This window comes from Danio rerio, chromosome 21 (assembly GCF_049306965.1).
Source record: "Danio rerio strain Tuebingen ecotype United States chromosome 21, GRCz12tu, whole genome shotgun sequence".
Lineage (NCBI taxonomy): Eukaryota > Metazoa > Chordata > Actinopteri > Cypriniformes > Danionidae > Danio > Danio rerio.
The window spans coordinates 20,557,600-20,579,225 of NC_133196.1; the positions used below are offsets into that span (position 1 = coordinate 20,557,600).

Consider the following 21,626-nt stretch of genomic DNA (forward strand, 5'->3'; position numbering starts at 1 on the left):
GTCGCAGGTTTATTATGTCATCACCCCGTGCGGCGGCCATTATTATAAATAAGTATCCATGTCTGGAGGTCACGGATGAAAATGGGATCTAGTTTTTGTCCGATTATGCCAATGGCCCTCTAAGTGCTTCATTATGACCGTTCCTTTCAGATTCATATTTAATCCCAAGCTAGAGTTTATCCGTTTAATGGGACGTATTAAATGCGACCCGCAAAGATCACTGAGCGATGGAGAGAACAAGAAAAGGTTAGAACTAACCCGACTCACGCTGCTCGGAAAGTCTTTACACATGTTTTCCTCGGTCCCGGAAGACGTTGACTGGAGTTTGATTTGAAAGGCAAACCTCTTGCTCTCAACAGGCTCGTCATTGTTCCCTTTGAAAAAGCGGCTCCCCGCGTGCAACTATCAAACGACTTTTTAAAAGGTAATTAAACAGCAGGTTTCCTCCGCCGAGGGGCCGATGAGTTTCACTTCATTAGCATCACTGTGTATATTAACTCTTTGTGCCGCACAATTATGGAATTATGGACTGTCATATATAATGTGTCTGGCTGCTCTGTCGAGGAAATGAAGATGTGTGAGGGAAAACGGTCATTTGCAAAGCACCTCGATTATTTATTCTTCATAGTCTGATTAATGATTTTTTTTTTTAGATGCAACAATAAACTGTGAGGGCCACTGAAAATAAATATACATGTTTGATATGAAAATAACACCTTTGGAGCAGTACAGAGAAATTACTGTGAAAACTGTTTTAATAATCAAGCAAATGATGGGTGTCAGTAATTGCAGTCTTGGGCGGTTTAATCTGAAAGGACACACAGTGAACCCAAAAATGTATTTTGGACACTTGCATAAGCCACAGCTAAATATTTATATAGCACCATTCAAAAGTTTTGAGTCATTAAGAATTAAAAATACCCACCAAGGCTGCATATAGACGATTAAAGAAAATATCGTAAAATTTAAAAATATACATTTTACTGTATGTGCATAAACCTGGTGAAAACACACAATAAATTGATAAATCTGCATCAACAATGTCATGTGATTTTATTTTCTTTGCTTTACTGGACTAACCAGCTTTCCCATCTTAATCTCATCACCTCAAATGTTGTTTTTATAATTTTAAAAACATTAAAATTCCATCACTGAATTATGTATTATGTGTACTTATAATTAGGTGTTGCCACACATAAGGTTTCAGGTAACATAGTGATTGTTTTGTATAAGGTGGTTGCTGAGCTACAGTGCTTTCCCTTGTTTTTTAATTAATTAATTAGGGGCTGAGCACCTACTGTATGGTACGTAGGTTCTGTTGGAATCTCTGTGTATTCTTCCTCTCTAGAATGCTCAGTAACTCACTAAACTTTGCACATGTGCCAGAAGTGGTGAAAATTTATGTTTGTAATAGGTTTCAGAAGTGGGTGTGGCAAAATAGCTCAACAGTGCCACATATGTACTTTTGACACAGTGGCCCCCGAGCTACGTTTCACACGCACTCATACGGATACAAATACGAAAATAGGCACACACATAAAACATGCCAATACCTACAAAAAAAAGTCTCTTAGAGCGAAATCTCAAACCCTCAGGAAGTCCGATATTTTTAACTTCCTGTGCCAAAAAAAGTGATTTTTTTTTGCCATTTCCAGGCGTTGTACTTTAACAAACTTCTCCTAGGGATTTTATTCGATAAACACCAAAATTGGGTTTTGTCATCTTAAGGCCTTGGCGATGTTAAATTGCGAAGGTCTAGAGTTTTCCTTGAAGGCCGTGTCCATGGTAGCCTCCCAAATGCTGATGTTGCAGTACTAAATGAGAAATTGTTATAACTCAGGCATACATTGCCTGATCTGCCTCAAAATTCACATGTCCTGACCTGAACACGTTTACATGCCAATATCCAATTACAGTTATAGCACCACCTGCTGGCAACAATAAATGACATGTTTTTACACTGTAATAAACTTCTACAAATTTCATTAGATCGAATCAAAGGTTTGTCAATGCAGTCCAAAGGCCTGTGCCATGTGAAATTGTAAATATCTAGGGCCCTATCATACACCCAGAGCAATGTGGCGCAAAATTGTTGTTTGCAAGTTTCAGCTCGACGCTCGTCGTTTAATGTTTTGCATCACGCTGTTTAAATAGCAGATGCATTTGAGCTCATATTATTGTCCACTGTTCTCTGTCATCCTAGAGTGAAACAGTGAAATCGGGTGCGAGGCCCCTTTCACTGCTGCTTGCAGCTTTAATGTATTTATTGATACTAATTTCCCAGGAGAAGACACTTTTATTCTTCTGACCACAATGAATGGAAACCGTTATTTTTTCCAAAAGTTTTAAAGCAAATCTTATTAGCAAAATACTCAAGGCCAATACTTAAAATACAATCAAAATATCTCAAATTATACCATTTTACTTCAAGAAATCAAAATCTACCGTAAACCTGAATCCCATATGATTTCAAATTTGAGCAAATGTTAGGCTTAGGTATTTTACAATGCACCTGGTATTAGTATGTAGCTTGTGTCTTTGAGAGTGTATAGGCTGGCTGACCCCAGTGCCGATCTACATACAGCTTAGAAAGCAAAGCAGCTCCCTCCATCAGCATGCAGTGACAGCCTCCTCTGTTTAATGCACTCCCTCAGTTTATAAATGCCCAAAGTGTGATAAACATTTCTGCCGGGCCGATGCACAGGTCAGGTGCTCCAAGGTGTAGGTGGGGTGGCCTCTAGATAGATGACCAACAGGACAGAAATGAAACCGGCTAAAGGCAGTACACTATCGCTAATATGAGTAATGCCCTGACATCCTATAGCTACTTATTCAGATGGTGCCAGCGTTTTCCAATGTTCCTGAAATAAGAATGCACTGAAAGAAGCGAAATGAGATGAGGAAATGGTACGAAGAGTGATGCATTATGGGATATCTACATTGTAAAGGTCTTGACAGTTGACAGATGAGCTTTCATTTGAGTAAAACCAACCACCGAGGCCAGGACTTGAGCTCCCTGGAAACTAAAGGACCATCTACAGACATCTGCATAGCAACTATCATGCTTAAATGGGGGCTCACTTTCAAATTCAGCTAGATTTGATGCCTCTAATTAGACATTATATGTTAAATATATCAGGGTGGCATGCTTTTGTCTATTGTTGTCAGTGCATGCTATGTAAAATCTAGATGTGCGACAGTTAGTTGATGTAAAAATGGTGTCTGGTTATTTAAGAAGAAAATACATTTGGATGTAAGCAATGGTGAAGCATCTTCATCAGACATTTTACTTCATTGAAGAATGAACTTACTGTCCTACTCTGACTTTGATGCAATTGTATAGCGAGACACAGGCAGTTTAAATGTTCTGACTGTTTGCTTTTAATATAAAGTCTGTCTTTTATGACCGTAGGTGCTGTAAGATTAATTGAGTTGTGAATGTGTGGCTTTCACAGCCTGTAGTACTGACGAGTAATCCCGAATCAGCCAAAGCAAAGAGACAATCTCATTAATATATGATTAATAGTAGCTGGCAACGTGATTAATTAGTGTTTGTGACAGTAAACGTTTACCAGGCCTTTATGTTTTCCCCCGGAATGTCAATTTGTCTCTTCTGAACGTTTTTCCTTCCCAGCAACTCTTGTGAAAGAGCACACAACTTTGCATATTCTAGTCTTGTCCCATTTCATTCTTCCCCTGCCCAGAACAGCAGCCCAGGAATTAAACGCCTGGAACATGATTGATTACTTTTCTTTTTTATTTGCAGGCTGAAAATCCAAAGTAGTTGTTTTCTTTCTTTTTGTTTCTTTTTTTCCCATTCAGTCCACCTCTTGTTTTCCTTTCTCTCTCTCTCTCTCTCTCTCTCTCTCTCTCTCTCTCTCTCTCTCTCTCTCTCTCTCTCTCTCTCTCTCTCTCTCTCTCTCTCTCTCTCGTTCGTTGTACTTGTTGGTCGTGGTCTTTTTTTGGGGAGACTCGGGCTCATTGATACAGGAATGTCTACCGGCTCTAACTTTGCAGTAGGATTGATTTGAGTCACTGCAGGAAGAAGTTTGTGTGTTTTTCCCACAGGGGCCCTTGTCCTGACTTTGCCCTAGACTCACAAATACACGTGTACGTGTGTGTGAGGGTTTGCTTCACTAGGGTTTAGGGACAAATTTGTTGCTAAAAGTTGAGTAGAAAGTGGACAAAACATTCTTTTGGAGACATTCTTTGTTGGAAAAGTTTGAAATCCCTCTAATATGCTGATTTGTGGAAACTGAAACAAGTTTCAGGTGTGTGAGGAGGTTATTTAGTTAATGAAAACGAACGAAAAAAAGAAAACTAAAACTTAAAAACATTTTTGTTAACTAAAATAAAATGAAAAACTAGAACTAACTAAAACTGTATAGTGTTCATACAAAAATATCTGAAACTAACTCAAATTATAGCACTAACGTTCTTCGTTTTCATCTATGTGAATGTATTGTATACATACTGGAAGCCTTTTAGAAGGCAATCTATTTACTTTGCGCTGCCAGCTGTTTGACCCATACTGCGTCTTAGGGTGCTTTCACATCTGTGGTTCGCTTCAAATGGTTCACACCAAGGGTAATAAATGATACATTGTTGCATCTTCTGCCGTCTTTGGGTTGTTTTCACACCAAACTGCTGGCTTTGGTCCGAACCAGTTGAAACGAACCAAAATGCACTCATCTGACAAAATCCACATCTCTTATTGGCCAGATGTTGTTGAACATATTTCCTAAACTGCTTATTGATTGGTTAGAATTCACGTGCGGGAAAATGCCAATGAACTCCCGCAGGTAAACAAAACCGGCAGACACAAAATATTGCTTTTACTCTAGAGTGACGACTGCGCTGACTGATTGTATCCCTGCTTTAGACAAACTCTACATTTCGAGAATGCAGCGCGGCCGTGGCTGGAAAACAATGTTTTAATGCATCGCTCGTCACTTCAGGAGGAGGCGTGAATTAATTTAGCTAACCTGCAACATGGCCATCTTGCAGGAAATATTACCAACAATCCATCAGGTAATGTTTTCCCCTCTCTCTTCCTGTTGGTAAAGCGCTGTCAAGAAATATTTTTCCTCCATAGCCCATAATGCACAGCGCATCGGCCTACGGCAGCTGAATTAGTCCGAAAGGCGCAGTCCTTTTTGCGGGTGGACCTTTTTTAGTACGGATCATATTCTCATATTCGCTCCGGGGTTCATTTGAAAGCGTACCGAGGCCACCTCTTCAAGCAGGTCTCGGTCCGCTTTTGGTGCGCACTCGAGTACGATTGCTGCCCAAACGAACCGCACCAAAAGGGAAAACAAACTCTAGTGCGATTCAATCGAACTGTAATTCTGCTGCCATTTTCCAGATCAAGCCAGTCCTCCTCCAGTTAGTCCTCGCTGTTGCTCTCGAGACAAAAACAACGATTGGACATGACAGCAGCACGGTGACATAATTAAATACGACCTAAGCATAGACTTAAAATTAATTTAAGACATTTGTGCCCAATAATGGGTTTTATTTCTGTATTAGTGATCCTGATCGCGAACAAATCGTTCTGTTTAACCGGATCTTCTAAGTGAATAGGTTGAACTAGCTCACCAAATTCAACTGAATCATTTGAAGTGATTCGCATCTCCAGTAAGCACATATCCAGAAACAACTTACTGTTCAGTTATTAGAACAGTACACTGAGATCAGATTTGAAAAGCGATGAACTGATAATACTGCGCATGTGTGATTCAGCAGATGGTGAACCGAACACTTACGTCCTTAAGTGAAAGATGTTTGGAACAACCAGGGGCCTTATGTATCAACGCTGCATATGCACAAAAACCTTGCATAAACAAACGTGAGAATGTGCGGTGGTCCACGCCAATTTAATGTCTGGCGTACTTTAATTTTTGTGTGTGTTTGTTTTATTTCCATTGGCGACTCCTAGAGGCAATTGTGTTAAATTGCACACTACAACATATTTTTGAGCTGTACAATGCCTGCTGTATAAAAAGGGATCATCCGCAAGTCTAACAGGTATAAAAGGTTTCCATACCATGCAGTTGAGCAGTCAAACATTAAAGCACAATGTAAACGGAGCGATCTACTGCACGCATATTGCTATAAAGGCGCCATCTGAGGACGAATTTGCATACGTTAATCGGAAACATTTCCATACAATAAATGTACAAATAATATGTGTTGCTTAAATGCGCTTAACATAATAGAGTGGAGGAACTATGACGTCAATTTGTATGCAAAAACCCGAAAGCGGGTTAGCATTTTAGCAATTCCGGTTCCCTCGTCCCAAAGTCAATGGGTTTTTTCAATGGGGTTTCAGTAAAATCGCTTAAATAAGGTTCGTGGCAAACACAAACTCAAGATACTTTCACGTTTTGTTCGTTATGCTTAATAAATCGGTTATGCTTCTTTGCTATCAAGTTGCTAAATGGGACTACAGGCGGTGTAGGGGACATAATACGTCATCGAGCTGAACTGCTCTGGAGCGCAGCTCGCTTGTGTTGGGTATTCGGATTTGTCTGTTACTTAGGTATTTTCATGGATAGTATTTTATAGTTTGTAGAATTATTCTAATTGGGAATTCAGATTGTGTATAGATAATGTCTTCACTTGTAAAGGCTTTCGAGACAGATTCATTTGTTGATCATTTATTTTAATAAACAATATTATGAAGATACTGCTTACTAGTGCAGTCTGTCTCTTTCCTGCTCTCAGTAATGCAAACGTGTAAATAAATGTGTAAAATGTATACATGCAAGTTAACTGTCATTTTCACATGATCAAGTGATTTTTCGTCTTTTTTTCTTAATCTGAACATATTTAACTCGGTCATAACTCCAATATTTACACTCCTCCATAAAATGTATAGCATATGTGACTGTATGGGCTGCTTTTCACTGTACTTCGTGACAAAAAAAGGAATATTAAATGTTGCTATTGTGCTCATGCGTTTGATAGACTTGACCCTCATGCCTCTTTTCTGTCGTCTGTTAAGGTAAGCAGGCTGTGTGCACGCGATCGATACACTTATTTAAATATGTCTTATGATAATACTATGTAGGCAATTTTTTACACACACTTTTAAAACTTTTAGAACAAAGCAAAACAGATGTATTTACTACGTAAAAACTATCCAAAAGGCACAAAGGTCTATGTGTTTTTGCGTATTTATTTGTTTATAATATATAGCGTGTATTATAATATAATAAACAGAGAGATTAACTCTTTGTCATGGACAATATTTCTAAAAATAAGCTTGAAAAGTCATCTGTAGCAGGGTGGGGCTGACGTCATAGACAAGTTCGTTCGTCCGTTTATAGCCTAATGTTAGCTTTTCAATTCTTGCGTTTGTATTTAAGATCCAAAAGAGCTCAAAGTTGTACTTTTGTGTGACGATTATCCGACTGGACAAAACGTGTAAGTGTAATGAATAGTGTTTGAACACAGAGCTTATTATTTGCAATATTCGAAATGCCTATGGGAAAATCTCATAGGGATTTTCACGAGGGAACCAGTTTTATGCAAGCAGCCGATTAGCCTACAAAGTGACGTCATAGTTCCTCCACTCATCTATACACACTTATAAATGATTCCTACTTGTCTTCCTTGTGATGAAGAGTAGCCAAAATCTGATATGTAGTGGGAGAAAAAAGGAGTTCATCAGACGCTGGATTCGAACCGGGTTCATGATCTATTGTGTCAAAAAATGTTGCAATGTGCTTTACGAGCTATGCCACTCACGCTGTTGTTTGCCGCTCTCTTTAGTTATGTTGTGTCTGTCAATTAATCAGCTCATTCCAAACAGGGTTTGCTATTTGCACTTAGCCTAAATAGACACTACAAAATTTTACACCATTACATTGGACCATTTCTTTTTTAATTCACTCACAGTGCGATGTTCAGACCCAACTGCGTTAACTGCGTCAGCTAAACTCTCCCACTCTATTTTTTTCTTTTGTTAATAATTCTGAAGGACAAACTTGCAAATAACAGTTTTTCTCCGGTCTACCTCCGAAAATAGCACATTCTGGTCAAGTTTCTCTTTTTGCTTGCTTTTGTCATTACTTTTTCATTTGGCTTTGCCTAAGTAGAGTCATTACCATATTTTTACGGGGGAGGAGGCAGGGAGAGGTTTTGCGTTCGTGCACGTGCACTCAGTTTCACATTAATTTGGAGGTACAAAGAGAATATGCGTGGGATTCAAACATCTGAATTTCACACATTTCTGAACTTTTTACTCCGTACGAACATTTACAGCTTTGTGCGTATGAAATGTTTTAGTATGAATTCAATTCAAGTGATCAGGGGAGAAGGGCCTTAGTCAGGGAGGTGATCAATAACCCAATGTTCACTCTGTCTGAGCTCCAGCGGTCTTCTGTGGGGAGAAGAGACCTTAAAGAAGGACAACCATCTGTGCAGCAATCCACTAATCAGGCCTGTATGGTTGAGTGGCCAGATGGAAGCCACTCCCCACCTGGGATTTGCCAAAAGGCATCTGAAGAATTCTCAGACCATAAGAAACAAAATTCTCTGGTCTGATGAGACTAAAATTGAACTTTTTGGAGTGAATGCCAGGTGTTAAATTTGGAGAAAACCAGGCACTGCTCATCACCAGGCTAATACCATACCTATAGTGAAGCATGGTGGTGGCGGCATTATACTGTGGGGATGTTTTTCAGCAGCAGGAACTGGAAAACTAGTCAGGATAGAGGGGAAGATGAATGCAGCAATATACAGAGACATCCTGAATGAAAACCTGCTTCAGAGTGCTCTTGACCTCAGACAGTGGTGACGGTTTATCTTCCAGCAGGACAATGACCCAAAGCACACCGCCAAAATATCAATGGAGTGGCTACTCGGTGAATGTCCTTGAGTGGTCCAGCCACAGCCCAGATCTAAATGCTATTGAACATCTCTGGATGGATCTGAAAACGGCTGTACACCATTGCTTCCCATCCAACCGCATATAGCTTGAGAGGTACAGCAAAGAGGAATGGGCAAAAATTCCCAAAGACAGCTTGTAAAATTATATTCAAAAGGACTTGAAGCTGTAATTGCTGCCAAAGGTGCATTAACAAACTATTGAGCAAAGGCTGTGGATACTTATATACATGTGGTTTTCCAGGTTTTTTATTTTTAATAAATTTGCAACAATTTAAAACAACTCTTTTTTTCACATTGTCATCATGGGGTATTGTGTGTAGAATTTCGAGGAAATAAATGAATTTAATCTATTTTGGAATAAGGCTGTAACATAAAAAATATGTAAAAAAAAAAGTGAAGCGCTATAAATACTTTCCAAATGCACTGTAAATGCATCAGCACCGTCTTGTAAAAATGACCCATAGTCTTCCACAAATTAATACTTGTTGCAGTCCAGCCTTGAGCCTGATATGGTACAACTGAATTACTAAATACATTTGTGCAATACAGTACAAAAGGTGGAATAAAAGTCTATTTTTAATAATCCAGGACATTATTTGATTGCCTTTAAATAATCATTTGATAATTCTATATGATAAGCTTTTAGATGTAGGAAGAAGCAGCACAGCAACAAGCAGGAGACATCCAAAACATTGCATTGGCCTAAAGAGACCTCGAATAATTATAAAACACATTTTGATACAAGCACAGTAAACCGTTTAATACATTCACTTCAGTGAGCCATTTACCAGTGCCATTAAACAGCTCTGTCACTGTGAGATGGCTTTCTCTGTTTGGACATATGGCCATGAATAGTTACGGTTTTGCATTGTGATCGTTCCCGCAGATGGGCTTGTGGTTTCACAATGCTTGCCACTTTTTCTGATCCAGCGTTCTTCATAAAATGACTCCGAACTGCAGTTCTCTGTTGAACAATAAAGACAACAGCATAAATTTGTTGGTTTATAGCTGTACATTGCAAATTAAGACTCGCTATTAATTGAGAAAGTGGCATCTGTTCGCTTTATTCTGACAAGCCTAACAGGTTCTTAAATCTTATTTTCTATTGTGTTTTTTCTCTCTCTCTTGCTCAACTGACACTGATTTGAAACATCACTCTGTCATTTTGCAGTCCACTTTTCACTCTTTTTGATGTTCTACCGTCTTTTTATGCCTTGAGGCACTCAGAGCCTTTATTCCATCACGGCAAGCGCACGTCAACTATAAGAAAAAGACAAATTCATCAGAATATATGGCTTTTAATGTAAAAGCCAATCATCCTTCCTATCGTTTTTATTGAGTTTGCAGATCGGATTGACGCGGGCCGGGATCAGGGGGCTAAGAGGATGGCCACCAGTACAGGACATTTGGCTCCTGCCCACTTATACAATAAAAAGCCTTTTCTGGGAAATTGTTCAAAAAATGGCAAGACTTTTCATCGTGGCTGCCGTACAGAGTAACTTTTGCTAGATTATTTTCATTGTTGATAATCTCTTTAACTATAGGGGTGAGTCGCTACACCTGAACTCCTTTATCCGGAGCTGCAGCAACTGCATGGACGTTAATCCCATAATTCTCCATGAGGGTAGTGGCGTTTTTCCCACTCCACATGCCTATGTATGTCTCTGCAGAAGGAAAGCTTGAAAAAGTAAATTGAGAGTGGCTCAATTTCATTTCAGTAATTAATTATGAATAATAATTATAATGAATAATGATATTTAGGCTGTCTGTGGTATGCATTGATGTTTTAGATAGCATGTGCACTCATAAATGAACATAGTGGTGTGTATTTATTAGGACTGTGCGATATGATCAAAAGAAACCTATCATGATTTTTTTAAACAATATTGCGATTTAGATTTTAATTACGATTTTGAAACAAACAGATGTTTTACAGTGTGAACCTGGAACATATTTTCAAAGGAAAACAATCAGATCTTTATTAAAGACCTGTAACATATATCTAAAACAGACATAAGGCAAAAAATAATAAAAATCACCCAGTAAAGGTCTAACAAATTGTCTTTATAACAGACCTATGGAAAAAAAAATAATAAAGTGACTATTGTGTGTGTGTGCACCGTCAAATTCAAGTAAATGCTGGTTTATACTTCTGCGTTGGGTGATTGCCATTACCCAACGCCTGCTATGTGCGTTGCTGTGCATTTATACAGTACTTCTGCGTGCTGTTTGTGTTACTCTGCAATAACACTTCTGAAACGCTAGCTGGCAGTAAGTTCTGTTGTGTTCCACTGTGCCGATTTTTCTTGCGAAATGAGTTTTTTCTGAATGCTACCTTAATGTACAAGCTGCTAAAACTCGCTCATTCAGAGTTGGGAATGGCGAACGTGCAACAATTTTAATCATAAGGTAAACACAAAACAAAAGTTTTCATTTGGAGCTTCTTCATGGGACTCAACACTTGTCAACACTCACTCTAACTCGCTGTTCGCGTGGCTCTCACTCCCACCCCCACTCATCAGTGCTACCAAGCTGACCAATTATGGTTGGTTTATGGTTGGTACAGTTGGTTGGTTGCTGTTGGTTGTGCACCTTTTTAGGAACCAAGTTTGTCGACAGCCATTAAAACGATCACTCTGTCTATTCATGCCACGGAAAAAGTGATTGACAGGTGGTCATTTGTGTGTAACTTATCTTTATTTATATATGATTTGGTTATGGGTGAAACAAAGACCATGCGGGTCAGGTAGTTGAGACGGTAAGCTACAAATAATCAATTCATTATGAATTAACTAATTATTCATTAATTATTAATTCACTGCTGCCTACAACGTACGATGCCAAATTGTTTGACATTGCCCAATCCTAATATAATATATTTTGTATATTGTCCATATAATCTCATATTATCAAGATAACATTCTATAAGTCATAATTTGCTTATTTTGGTCAGAAACATTTGATAGAATTTCATGATTTAATGTACAGTAGAAGTCTTATTACTCTAATGGGTCAAAGAAACTCCACTCTTTTGGCTTGTTTGCTTCAAAGTAGAAAAAAACATTGAAATATGAAAGAAGAATGGGAGCTGTGTTTTTAATAACACGCTTGACATCAGAGCAGCGGAACACTGATGCAAATTAAAACTCTTCTGCCACTTGCTTCCTTTTATTAGGATTCGTAAGATTGCTTTGTTCTTGGGCTGACATCATATTTGAGGCTTGGTTTATTTTTGCGTGGAATAGGGTTGTTCGCAGCAGTCCATGCAAATCAAAAGCCTTGATTTATGCACCTTTCTAGTGGCGGCTGGAACATTAAATTTAATTTTGCTGTTGCAGCCGGGTTCCACCTTGCGCAGGCTTGACACGGTGAACTGGGCCCGCTGGAGCACAGGAATTCATTACTTCTTCCACAATATGCGAAAGCCACATTTGAATGAAACATTTGTCTCTTGTCAGAACAGTGTAAGATCTACTCTCTCTATACAGATATATTAAAAATAGGAGGGGAGGAAGGCCTCGCACTTGACTGTAACAAAGCTGGAAGTCACATAGCCTTGGCACATTAGAATAAGGCTTGTTGGATGTGGGCTGAGAAACAATCTGTTTCTTGCCGTGATATTCCATTACTGTTTTGGAAAAATAGTGCCGAGCAAAGTAATGAGATTTGTTTTCCACTCCTACTTGTATAGTTTTGCATTTTAGAGACCTGAAAGCACACTGAAATATAAATGTCATTAAACACAAGACGCTAAGTAGCTTCAGAAGCATCTTTATTCAGTGTTTTTTTTTTCTTTTACCTAATTACAGCAAGTAACAAGATAGAGATTGATATTAATTATTTAACTTCACGCCAATTTAGCTACAGTTTTTGTTAAAACAGTTTGCTGATGGTGAGTTGTTTGATACATATTTGGAAAAATAATTCAGCATCAGTAACTGACAAGATGGTCAATAAGAAACACATTTGTAAACAGTTGCAAGAGACATTTTAAAGACTCTTTCTAGCAGAATACTGGAAATGCTGTCCAATAATGCTTCTCACACTGAAAACACTTTGCTACATTTTTTGTTGTTAAGTAGTTACAAAAAGAAAAATTGGCTTAATTGAAATAAATATATAAAATTTAGTAATGTTCAACCTAATTAGTTTAGCTTTAGTTTAAATTTAGCAAATAGAATTTTATTTGCAACCACTTACCTTAATAAGTGAATATTTTTTTCAGTGCATGATGTGTATATTAAATAACAGCCATCTTCATTTTGAAGAATCCCCCCTTCCACTGTTCAAAAACATGCAACTTCAGTTAATTGATATATCCAAATCGGCACCAACATGCTCCTAGTAAGTAGTTATCTCTTAAGAACAGTCACTATCTGTTCATTAGCTACTACAGCAGGGGAGTTCTCGAGATCTACCTGAGCTCAAACTCCCATCTCGTCATGCAAACGGGAGGGAGCCCTGGGCTCAAGGATCATATGAGCTCAGGGCTCTCTCCTGGAACAGCATGCCAAACAAGCTTTATGATCAATCATCATCCAAGTGAAAACTCTGTATATGTTTATAATGTGCTAAAATACTCTCAAAAATAATGATTGCGATATAACTGTAATGTATATAAATGCCTAATATCAGATGGCCAGAAAGAGATTCATATAAATTGTTAAAGTATTGGTGTCTGTGATGCAGCAAGTCCAGAGACTGTTGTTGTGTACACCATGTGTATGTAAGAAAGTCACTTTAGTGTGTAATATGACTAAAAAGTGGTCATAAACAAAGTATTTTCTCAACTCAAATGAGTAGCGGCTTGGACCCGTAAACAGTATTCCATACATAGGCCCACACGGAATCTGTGTGCGCAGAAATCCGCAGAATTCCACAGATTTTCTTATTGAGTCTGTTTATTTACTTGTGTAAATGTGTGTATATTTACATTTATTCAGTTTCTAAATAAATTTCAGTAATATTATAGACTTATATGAAAATGTCCACATGATTTATTTGCTTAATTTATTTAATACAGTTTGTAAAGTATTTTCTGTCTTTTAGTAGATATACGTATATTATACTGTATGAGACACTTGCTTTGTTTACCAAATAGTGGATCTAATTGGATTTGCATTGTAAACATTAAATAAAAGTTAAAAAGCTTTTTTTTTATTTCATATATTAATTTTTTAGTTACGACACTCCTGAAAATCATAAATCCACAGAATTTTTTTTTACAAAATTCTCCACAGAAATAGCAAGAATGTACATAGATTCTGTCTGGCCATACACATAAATCACGACTTAACAAGCAGATAGAGTAGTTTTAAATCTCTATGAACGGCTTGTTTGTAAGAATCATCTATACAAGAGTCAGAACACATTGGTGGTGCTGTATACTTTTGGTTCACTAAAAACCATGGACTCCTAGAATAATTTGTTCAGGACAATATACTGTTTTTACTTGTTTAGTTTGTTTTAACTACTCTAACTGTGTTGATTACTTTTGAATCAGTTTTGTTAAGAGTCCATCTAAACTGGACGCACTATATACTTTTGATTAACTAATAATCATTGACTTGCTTTAATCAGCTATTCTAGGGTTGGACTATGCTATTTGTAATACATTTTTGTGATTCATTAAAAACTGCCAACTCACTTTTTTAAGAGCTCAGTACTTACTCTTACGAATCTTTTACTTAGCAGCTGAATTATACCAAATTTGCTACAGTATACAGTTCAAGTCAGAATTATTAGCCCTCCTGAATTATTAGCCCCTCTGTATATTTTTCTCCTAATTTCTGTTTAACGGAAAGAGGATTTTTTTCAACGCATTTCTGAAAATAATAATTTTATAACTAATGTTTTAGTATTTCTTTTTTCTTTTCCATGATGAAAGTACATAATATTTTACTAGATATTTTTCAAGATACTAGTTTTCAACTTAAAGTGCAATTTAAAGGCTTGACTGGGGTAGTTTGTTTAATAAGGTAAGATAGGGTAATTAGGCAAATAATTGTAAAAATGATGTTTTATTCTGTAGACAATCAAAAAAAAAATGCTTAAGGGGCTAATAATATTGATTATAAAATGGTTTTAAAAAAATAAAAACTTATTTTATTTTTGCCTAAATAAAACAAGTAAGACTTACTCCAGAAGAAAATATATTATAGAAAATACTGTGAAAAATTCCTTGCTCTGTTAAACATCATTTGGGAAATATTAGAGGATTTCTAAATCACATAATTTTGACTTCAACTGTATGTATATGATTTGCAAAAAAGTGCCTGTGCATAAAATCCATTTGTTTGTAAATCAGACAATACTGATTTATCATTTTGCTGCGTGTTTTAACTCACTACAAAGATCCGATTCATTGGAGCTGTTAGATGGGGAATCAGAATGTACAGCCTGTTTCATGCAGTAGATTTATATTCATTAGCGGGTTTCTGGCTGTGCTGAATAGTATTGCAGAAAAATATGACTACAGCATCTGGATTTGCTGGAAAAAAACACACGTGAGATCCGTTGACAGAACTGAACGGCATTCTGTGCAGCTCCAGATTACACCCGTATGCTGTTGATCTGAAAGCAGCAAGGTTGATTACATGACCAGTGTAGTATGGCAGGGTGCCACCCTTTGATAAAGTCAATCCCTCATGCATGCACAGTGATGGCTGTTGACTTCAAGGGCATGCTGAATATTCCAATTGACTACCCACCCTCTGCTAACCCTGACGATTGCTCCATATGACCCTGTATGGCAACAAACACCCAGGTAATTCAGATTTCAACCAAACATGTGACCAATGGTGTTCTTAAACAATTGAAGTATGCTATTTTTGTCTTGGTTGTAGTGTGCCACAGTTGGGGTTAGTTCAGCCCAAAATGAAAATTCTGTCATTATTTACTCACACTCGTATCTTTCAAAACCTGTAAGGCTTTCATTCATCTTCAGGGATGTAACATAGCAAACTGCCAGTTGTATTTTGAAATATATTAGGGGTGCACCTATTGATTGGCTACTGATTGCAATCACTTGATAATCGCTTCTAAATACTTAAAATTCTTTCATTCTCATGCTGACGAGGCCAAAAAGATGTATACTGGCTGTCAAAATAGACAGGCTTGTCTCTTTCTGGCAGAGGTAAAATAAGAGTAATAATTTATTCATTTCCCTTCAGCTTATTCCCTTATTTGTAAGGGTCACCACAGCAGAATGAACCGCCAACTATTTTGGCATATGTTTTACACAGCGGATGCCCTTTTAGCCGCAACTTAGTACTGGGAAACACCCATTCACTCTCGCAATCACACACACACACTCAAACACAATGGCCAATTTACCTATACCCGTATGTCTTTGGACTGTGGGGGAAACCAGAGCACCAAGAGGAAACCCACACAAACATGGGTAGTACGTGCAAACTCCACACAGAAATGCCACCTGTCCCAGAACCTGAACCAGCAACCTTTTTGGTGTGAGGTGGCAGTGCTAACCACTGAGCCACCATGCTGCCCCAATAATATAATGATTAATAATATTAATATTACATGGTAAAGTACAAGTCATGCATATTATTAAATAAATCTTGACTAAACTGTTAACTACAGAAGTAATGTTCCAGGCCAATTTTTAAAAGATCTGTATAAACCTATACTAGACCAGTTTTCAGGCTATTTAAGTGAGAATTCTAACTCACCAAGACTTCTAGGAATTTAGATTTGACTTCCTAATCAAGTCACCCTTAACCCTTTATTTAAATTTAACTCCGTAACTTAAATTATACCGATTAAAAAATGTACACAAGCCAAAAAAGTAACCACATTTTACTGTAAATTTTATTAACAGTGAACCAGTCAAGAGGCGTCAGTTAAACAGCGTTGCCATAAAAGCACAGTAGCATTATTGCAAACAACAGGAACGAGTATAATGAAGGATTTTCCAATGAGAATGTGCCGTTCATACATAGATATTTATACATGTACATGGGCAAAATATCCACATAGCAGAAAATTGAGCTATTTGGAACTTTACTATCAATGCTAGCTAGTCGATGGTGCATTCCGCTGCCCTTGTGCTTTGGTTAATGCCACAACAAATCCCCCTTGTGTGGCCCAAGCCATTGAAATAAATGAGTTTCATAGCGCAGCTCTATCCACATCCAATGTGAAAGCTGCTTCATACTGCGCAGTGACAATGGCCGGATGGAAAGTGAAACCAGAACGCTGAAGACCACTGGGCAGTATGGCACAGCATAGCCTTTTTCATGCTCACATTTTATCTATTCAACCTCTTTCAGCCGAAAATCAAAAACAACGAAAACTTGGATAGACCCTAGTAACACCCCCAGTAATATATAAGGGATTTTGAATGACTGCCCTATAAAGGGTTAAGCAATTTGCAGAGATCAGCATTGAACACTATGGACAATGAACCTTCTAAAAGAGCATCATCATCTGATTTTTGATAATCCTCTTGTTTTGGAGATCACTGCAGCAGGTCGGTCTCCTCCATCTTGCCTGCGGTGGCTTTCCGATGACTCTGGATCCCCTGGGCCCTTTCAGAGCCAAAGTGTGCAGCCAATGTAAGGATGCAAATGACTTTCCAAGGTCCTTGTGATTGCTCATTAACTTTCAGCAGGCATAAGTCCTTACTTTATTATTGACTGCACAGAATACACAATACACTGACCTCTGCCACGCGCAACTAAATCTCTTCCTGCCAATCCATTGCACTGATTTCTGCAACCGGCCAGAAAACTGCAGCCAGCAGTTTAGTCACCTTTAGCGTTAACATGGCTGACTCCCAGACTCTTTTGCAATTTTTCAGGTTTTTTGCAAACTTCTACATTTTGAGCAACATTAATTAGATTAACAAGGTGGGCTTTTCTAATCTGTTATGTTGACTGTCCTCATAATCAGATATTTTATTAGTGTGACGTCAAATGATAATTGATAACATTTAGTTAAATTAAAGTAGTGAAGTTGCTGTACACTTCTGTTGAATAGTATTGCAGAAAACTGTTGTCCGATCATCGTTGGCAGAAGTGTTTTACATGAAAAAGAACATTTAGAGACTTTTGATGTGTGTTATATATATATATTATCTAATAAATGTTTTTTTTTAATAAATAAAATTACAAAGCTAAAATGGTTTGTATTATTTCAAATAAAATAAATGTTAACAAAAGTAAATTCATAATAATTTGTTTGTATTTTTTTCTCATTTCATTTAGTCTAACTTAACGTATTGAAATAACTTCAACTAAACTAAAATGCTTGGCAAAGATTAATCTCTTCAAAAATAAAAGTTTGTTTTCATATAATATATGTATGTGTATTATATACATTTACATGTGTGTGTGTGTGTGTGTGTGTGTGTGTGTGTGTGTGTGTGTGTGTCTGTTTGTACAGTATATATATTTTTACAACAGTTCTGTTTGGTTCTTAAATCTGATTGACTGATAGCTGTGCGAAATTCTGCAAATAACAGCACTCGTCCAGCCTCTTAACCCTTCACCCTTGTGTATTACTCCGCCCACATACAGCAACAAGCAAATTCTTGTTTGACACTACAGTTTGACAAATGTTACTGCTGTTGGACAACATAAAGTACTTTTTGAGGCTTTTTAGTCAAGAATGTAGTTGTTTAGATTTTAACTATGCAGTTTATTTAAAAGGGAAGTGCCTATTTTTAAATATTTCTGAGAGACAGTGCATCAGCGGCCATTAGCCTGTCTTTGAGCAAGGATGGTTGACAATGTTTCGAAAACGAGCTCTCTCTTTTATATGTTGTAGTGCTGTATTTACAGTATACCATAGTAATATTGTGAGAAATGCTGGGAAATGTCTGTAGACTGATGGCATTTGATGCCATTCAGACTTATAATGTTAAAATGTCAGCCAAATCACCTTTTTTTGTCATCATTTTAGACATTACGCTAGAGAATCATTCAAATCCTAACTATAAAGTGACTGATGAAGTAGTAACCATTTTTGCTGTTCTGACATCAGCTGCAGATGTGAATGAATGGTGGAAGAAAGTAGTTCCTCTTACAAACCGGTTTTAAGTCTCTCCATTTTTTATTTTCTTTTTTATATACACAATTATGCAGTCAAACTGTTGTATAAATGCAATATCACACTCATAGCAGTGCCATGTAGCTGTATATAGTTTCACTGGTGGGACACTAAGCCACAACACCTGCCTCCCACCAGTGCCAATATACAGCCACATCGCACTGCTACTTGTGTGATATTGCTCATATATGCAGCACACACACATATTATGTCAAAACAAACACTTATTTTGGATGTGATTAAATTTTGCCCTGCACTAAAATATATAGACATTTTAAACCACATATATAACATTAGTCACTGTAAACATTAAACACTAATTGAATGACAAATATGCTCAACATTAAATTAAAATTAATAACTTATATAAATTTCTATAAATTTCTATAAATTAGAAATTAATAACATTATTTAATTAATTTATTTATTTACTAACTTTTTTTTACTGATTGTGCCTATAATCATCATATTAGATTTTCTAGTTTGTTTTTAGCATATGAATGGAAATTCTGATAAATAAATTCCTGCATATCATATTGTATGAAAGTAAACAGAAAGACTTCATTTCTCCACTAATCCAGAATGTTATTCCATCAGGCTGACAGGAAAAAAATGTTTAAAATTCTTCCCCTATTTAGCCACCTCTACCTACACCCTCAAATATTTACTGAAAGCTGGGGGAATTTCAGCAAGCCATTATAAATCTCCAGACTCTGCAGGCTTCTGGATCTCTGCGAGCTCTGCGCTTATGCAGATTAAGAGGCTGTGAATCAACATATTAAAAGCACCTGACATTTTGTCCTGATATATTGAATCGTTAGCGCGACAGAATCACTTAAGCTGGATCTACTAACATCAAGTTTCCTCTGGTTATTGACCTCTGCACAGCGGCCCTGACAAGTGAAGCTGCAGCAAAGTTCATTAATAATGTGAAATAAATCAATTGTGCAGGAAATAGAGGAATCCCTGCTGCGGGGGTCATTTTGTCTCATCTTTTGACCATGCGTATTGGTGCGCTGTGACATCTCACCGCTTGCGTCAAATATTTGATGCACAAAGTATTCATAAAGACATTTATGGGACATGAGTGTGCAGATTACGTTCAGGTCCCTTTCACTTCTGAACCATGTGCATGTCAGGTAAAAACCACTCTGAATGTCAGAAAACTAATGTTTTTTCTTGGAATATGAATAAAAAGTGAGCGTTATTAACTTTTGAACTTAAAACAGGGCCTAATCAATCACACAGGTCATTTTAAACTAAATTTCGAGATGCTCTAAAGTCAGTAAGTTTTGTGGTACGTCAAAGACATCTGCGAAATAAATAGTTGCTCGGGATAGTATTTTGTGTTTCTGGCATTCAGCCGTGGAACTGGTTTTCTCTGAGACAGAATATGAACAAACAGTCCTGCGAAATGAAGACAAATATGATAAGTTTTTTTTTTCTGGTGAGCGGCCAAAAAGCAGCCAAAACCTCTGTTCATTCATCAGTCATTTTCTAACTGCATCACCGGATAATTGCAGTAATGACTGTCGACGTGGACCATCAGAATAAATGGCCATGTTTTATGAATTGTAGCACCACTCAAATAATCCAGAAACAGTAAACATTAAAATGCCATATTTACTGCGCTAGTTGAGATGGATATGATCCTATTATCCTCCATTAAGCAAATGCGGTATGTAATGACTGATGGCTAAATTGTGATGCTTGACAAAGTCCATTGTGTTTTGGGTTATACAGTTAGGAGGATAATCCTAATGGGCAGAATCAAGCCGTTTATCATGGACAAAACTGAATTTTGAGTTCTAACGATTGTGCCAATGCTGTCATATTAAACTATTTGTGTCTCTTTCCATAGACATTTTTTATTGTTCAGCCAGTAATCAAAATATTGCATTAGTCATTCAATTATTAAATGCACTTTTGACATTTCGTTGCAGGGCACACTATGAAAAAATTCTAATCAGAAAGTTTTGATTGAAAAACACCAGTGAAGGACTTGTATGTTTCAGTAAAAACACAATTTATATAATAGATTTTACAGTAAGTAAATGTGTTTACAAAAACACACATGAACCACACTCAAAGCTGTTTAAGTCTATAAGAAAAAGATTTTATAGCAGATTTTTCAAAACACTTTTAACTTATTTATTCATCTTGCTGTATGAATATTTCATTTAAATTTATTTATTCAATTCAACTGATGTTTATTTCTATAGCACTTATACAATGTAGATTGTGTCAAAGCAGCTTAACATAGAAGTTCTTGTAAATTGAAACTATCCAGTTTTCAGAGTTGAAGTTCAGTTTAGTTCATTTCTGTGTGGTTTAATTTTCACTGCTGAAAGTCCATTCACTGAAGAGCAAATCCGTCGGTGCACAGCTCCACAAGTCCCAAACCAAGAAAGACAGTAGTGACAGTGGTGAGGAACAAAACATCACCAATTAATGAAAGTGACCTTAAGAGCAACCAGGCTCAGTTGGGCTATTTCTCCTCTGACCAAACTTCCTGTGCAGAGCTTCAGTCTAGGCACCATCTAATAAATAAACATTTCAAGAGTTCACACTTAGCTGATGATCTATAAAAAGCTTGTTTGGCATTTTTTTTTTGGCCCGAAAGAGGGCCCTGAGCTCAAGGGATCCTCGAGCCCGGGGCT

At 37.2% G+C, this 21,626-nt stretch overlaps 1 long non-coding RNA gene across 1 annotated transcript in view; it reads left to right on the forward strand.

The window, feature by feature from the left end:
• Window positions 1-5,031, forward strand: part of LOC141379847 (uncharacterized) — a 118,614-nt gene extending 113,583 nt beyond the window's left edge. Inside the window, exon 3 of the long non-coding RNA XR_012396724.1 lies at window positions 4,883-5,031. This is a non-coding gene — a long non-coding RNA (uncharacterized lncRNA). The remainder of the gene's footprint in view (window positions 1-4,882) is intronic.
• Window positions 5,032-21,626: the final 16,595 nt, after the last annotated feature.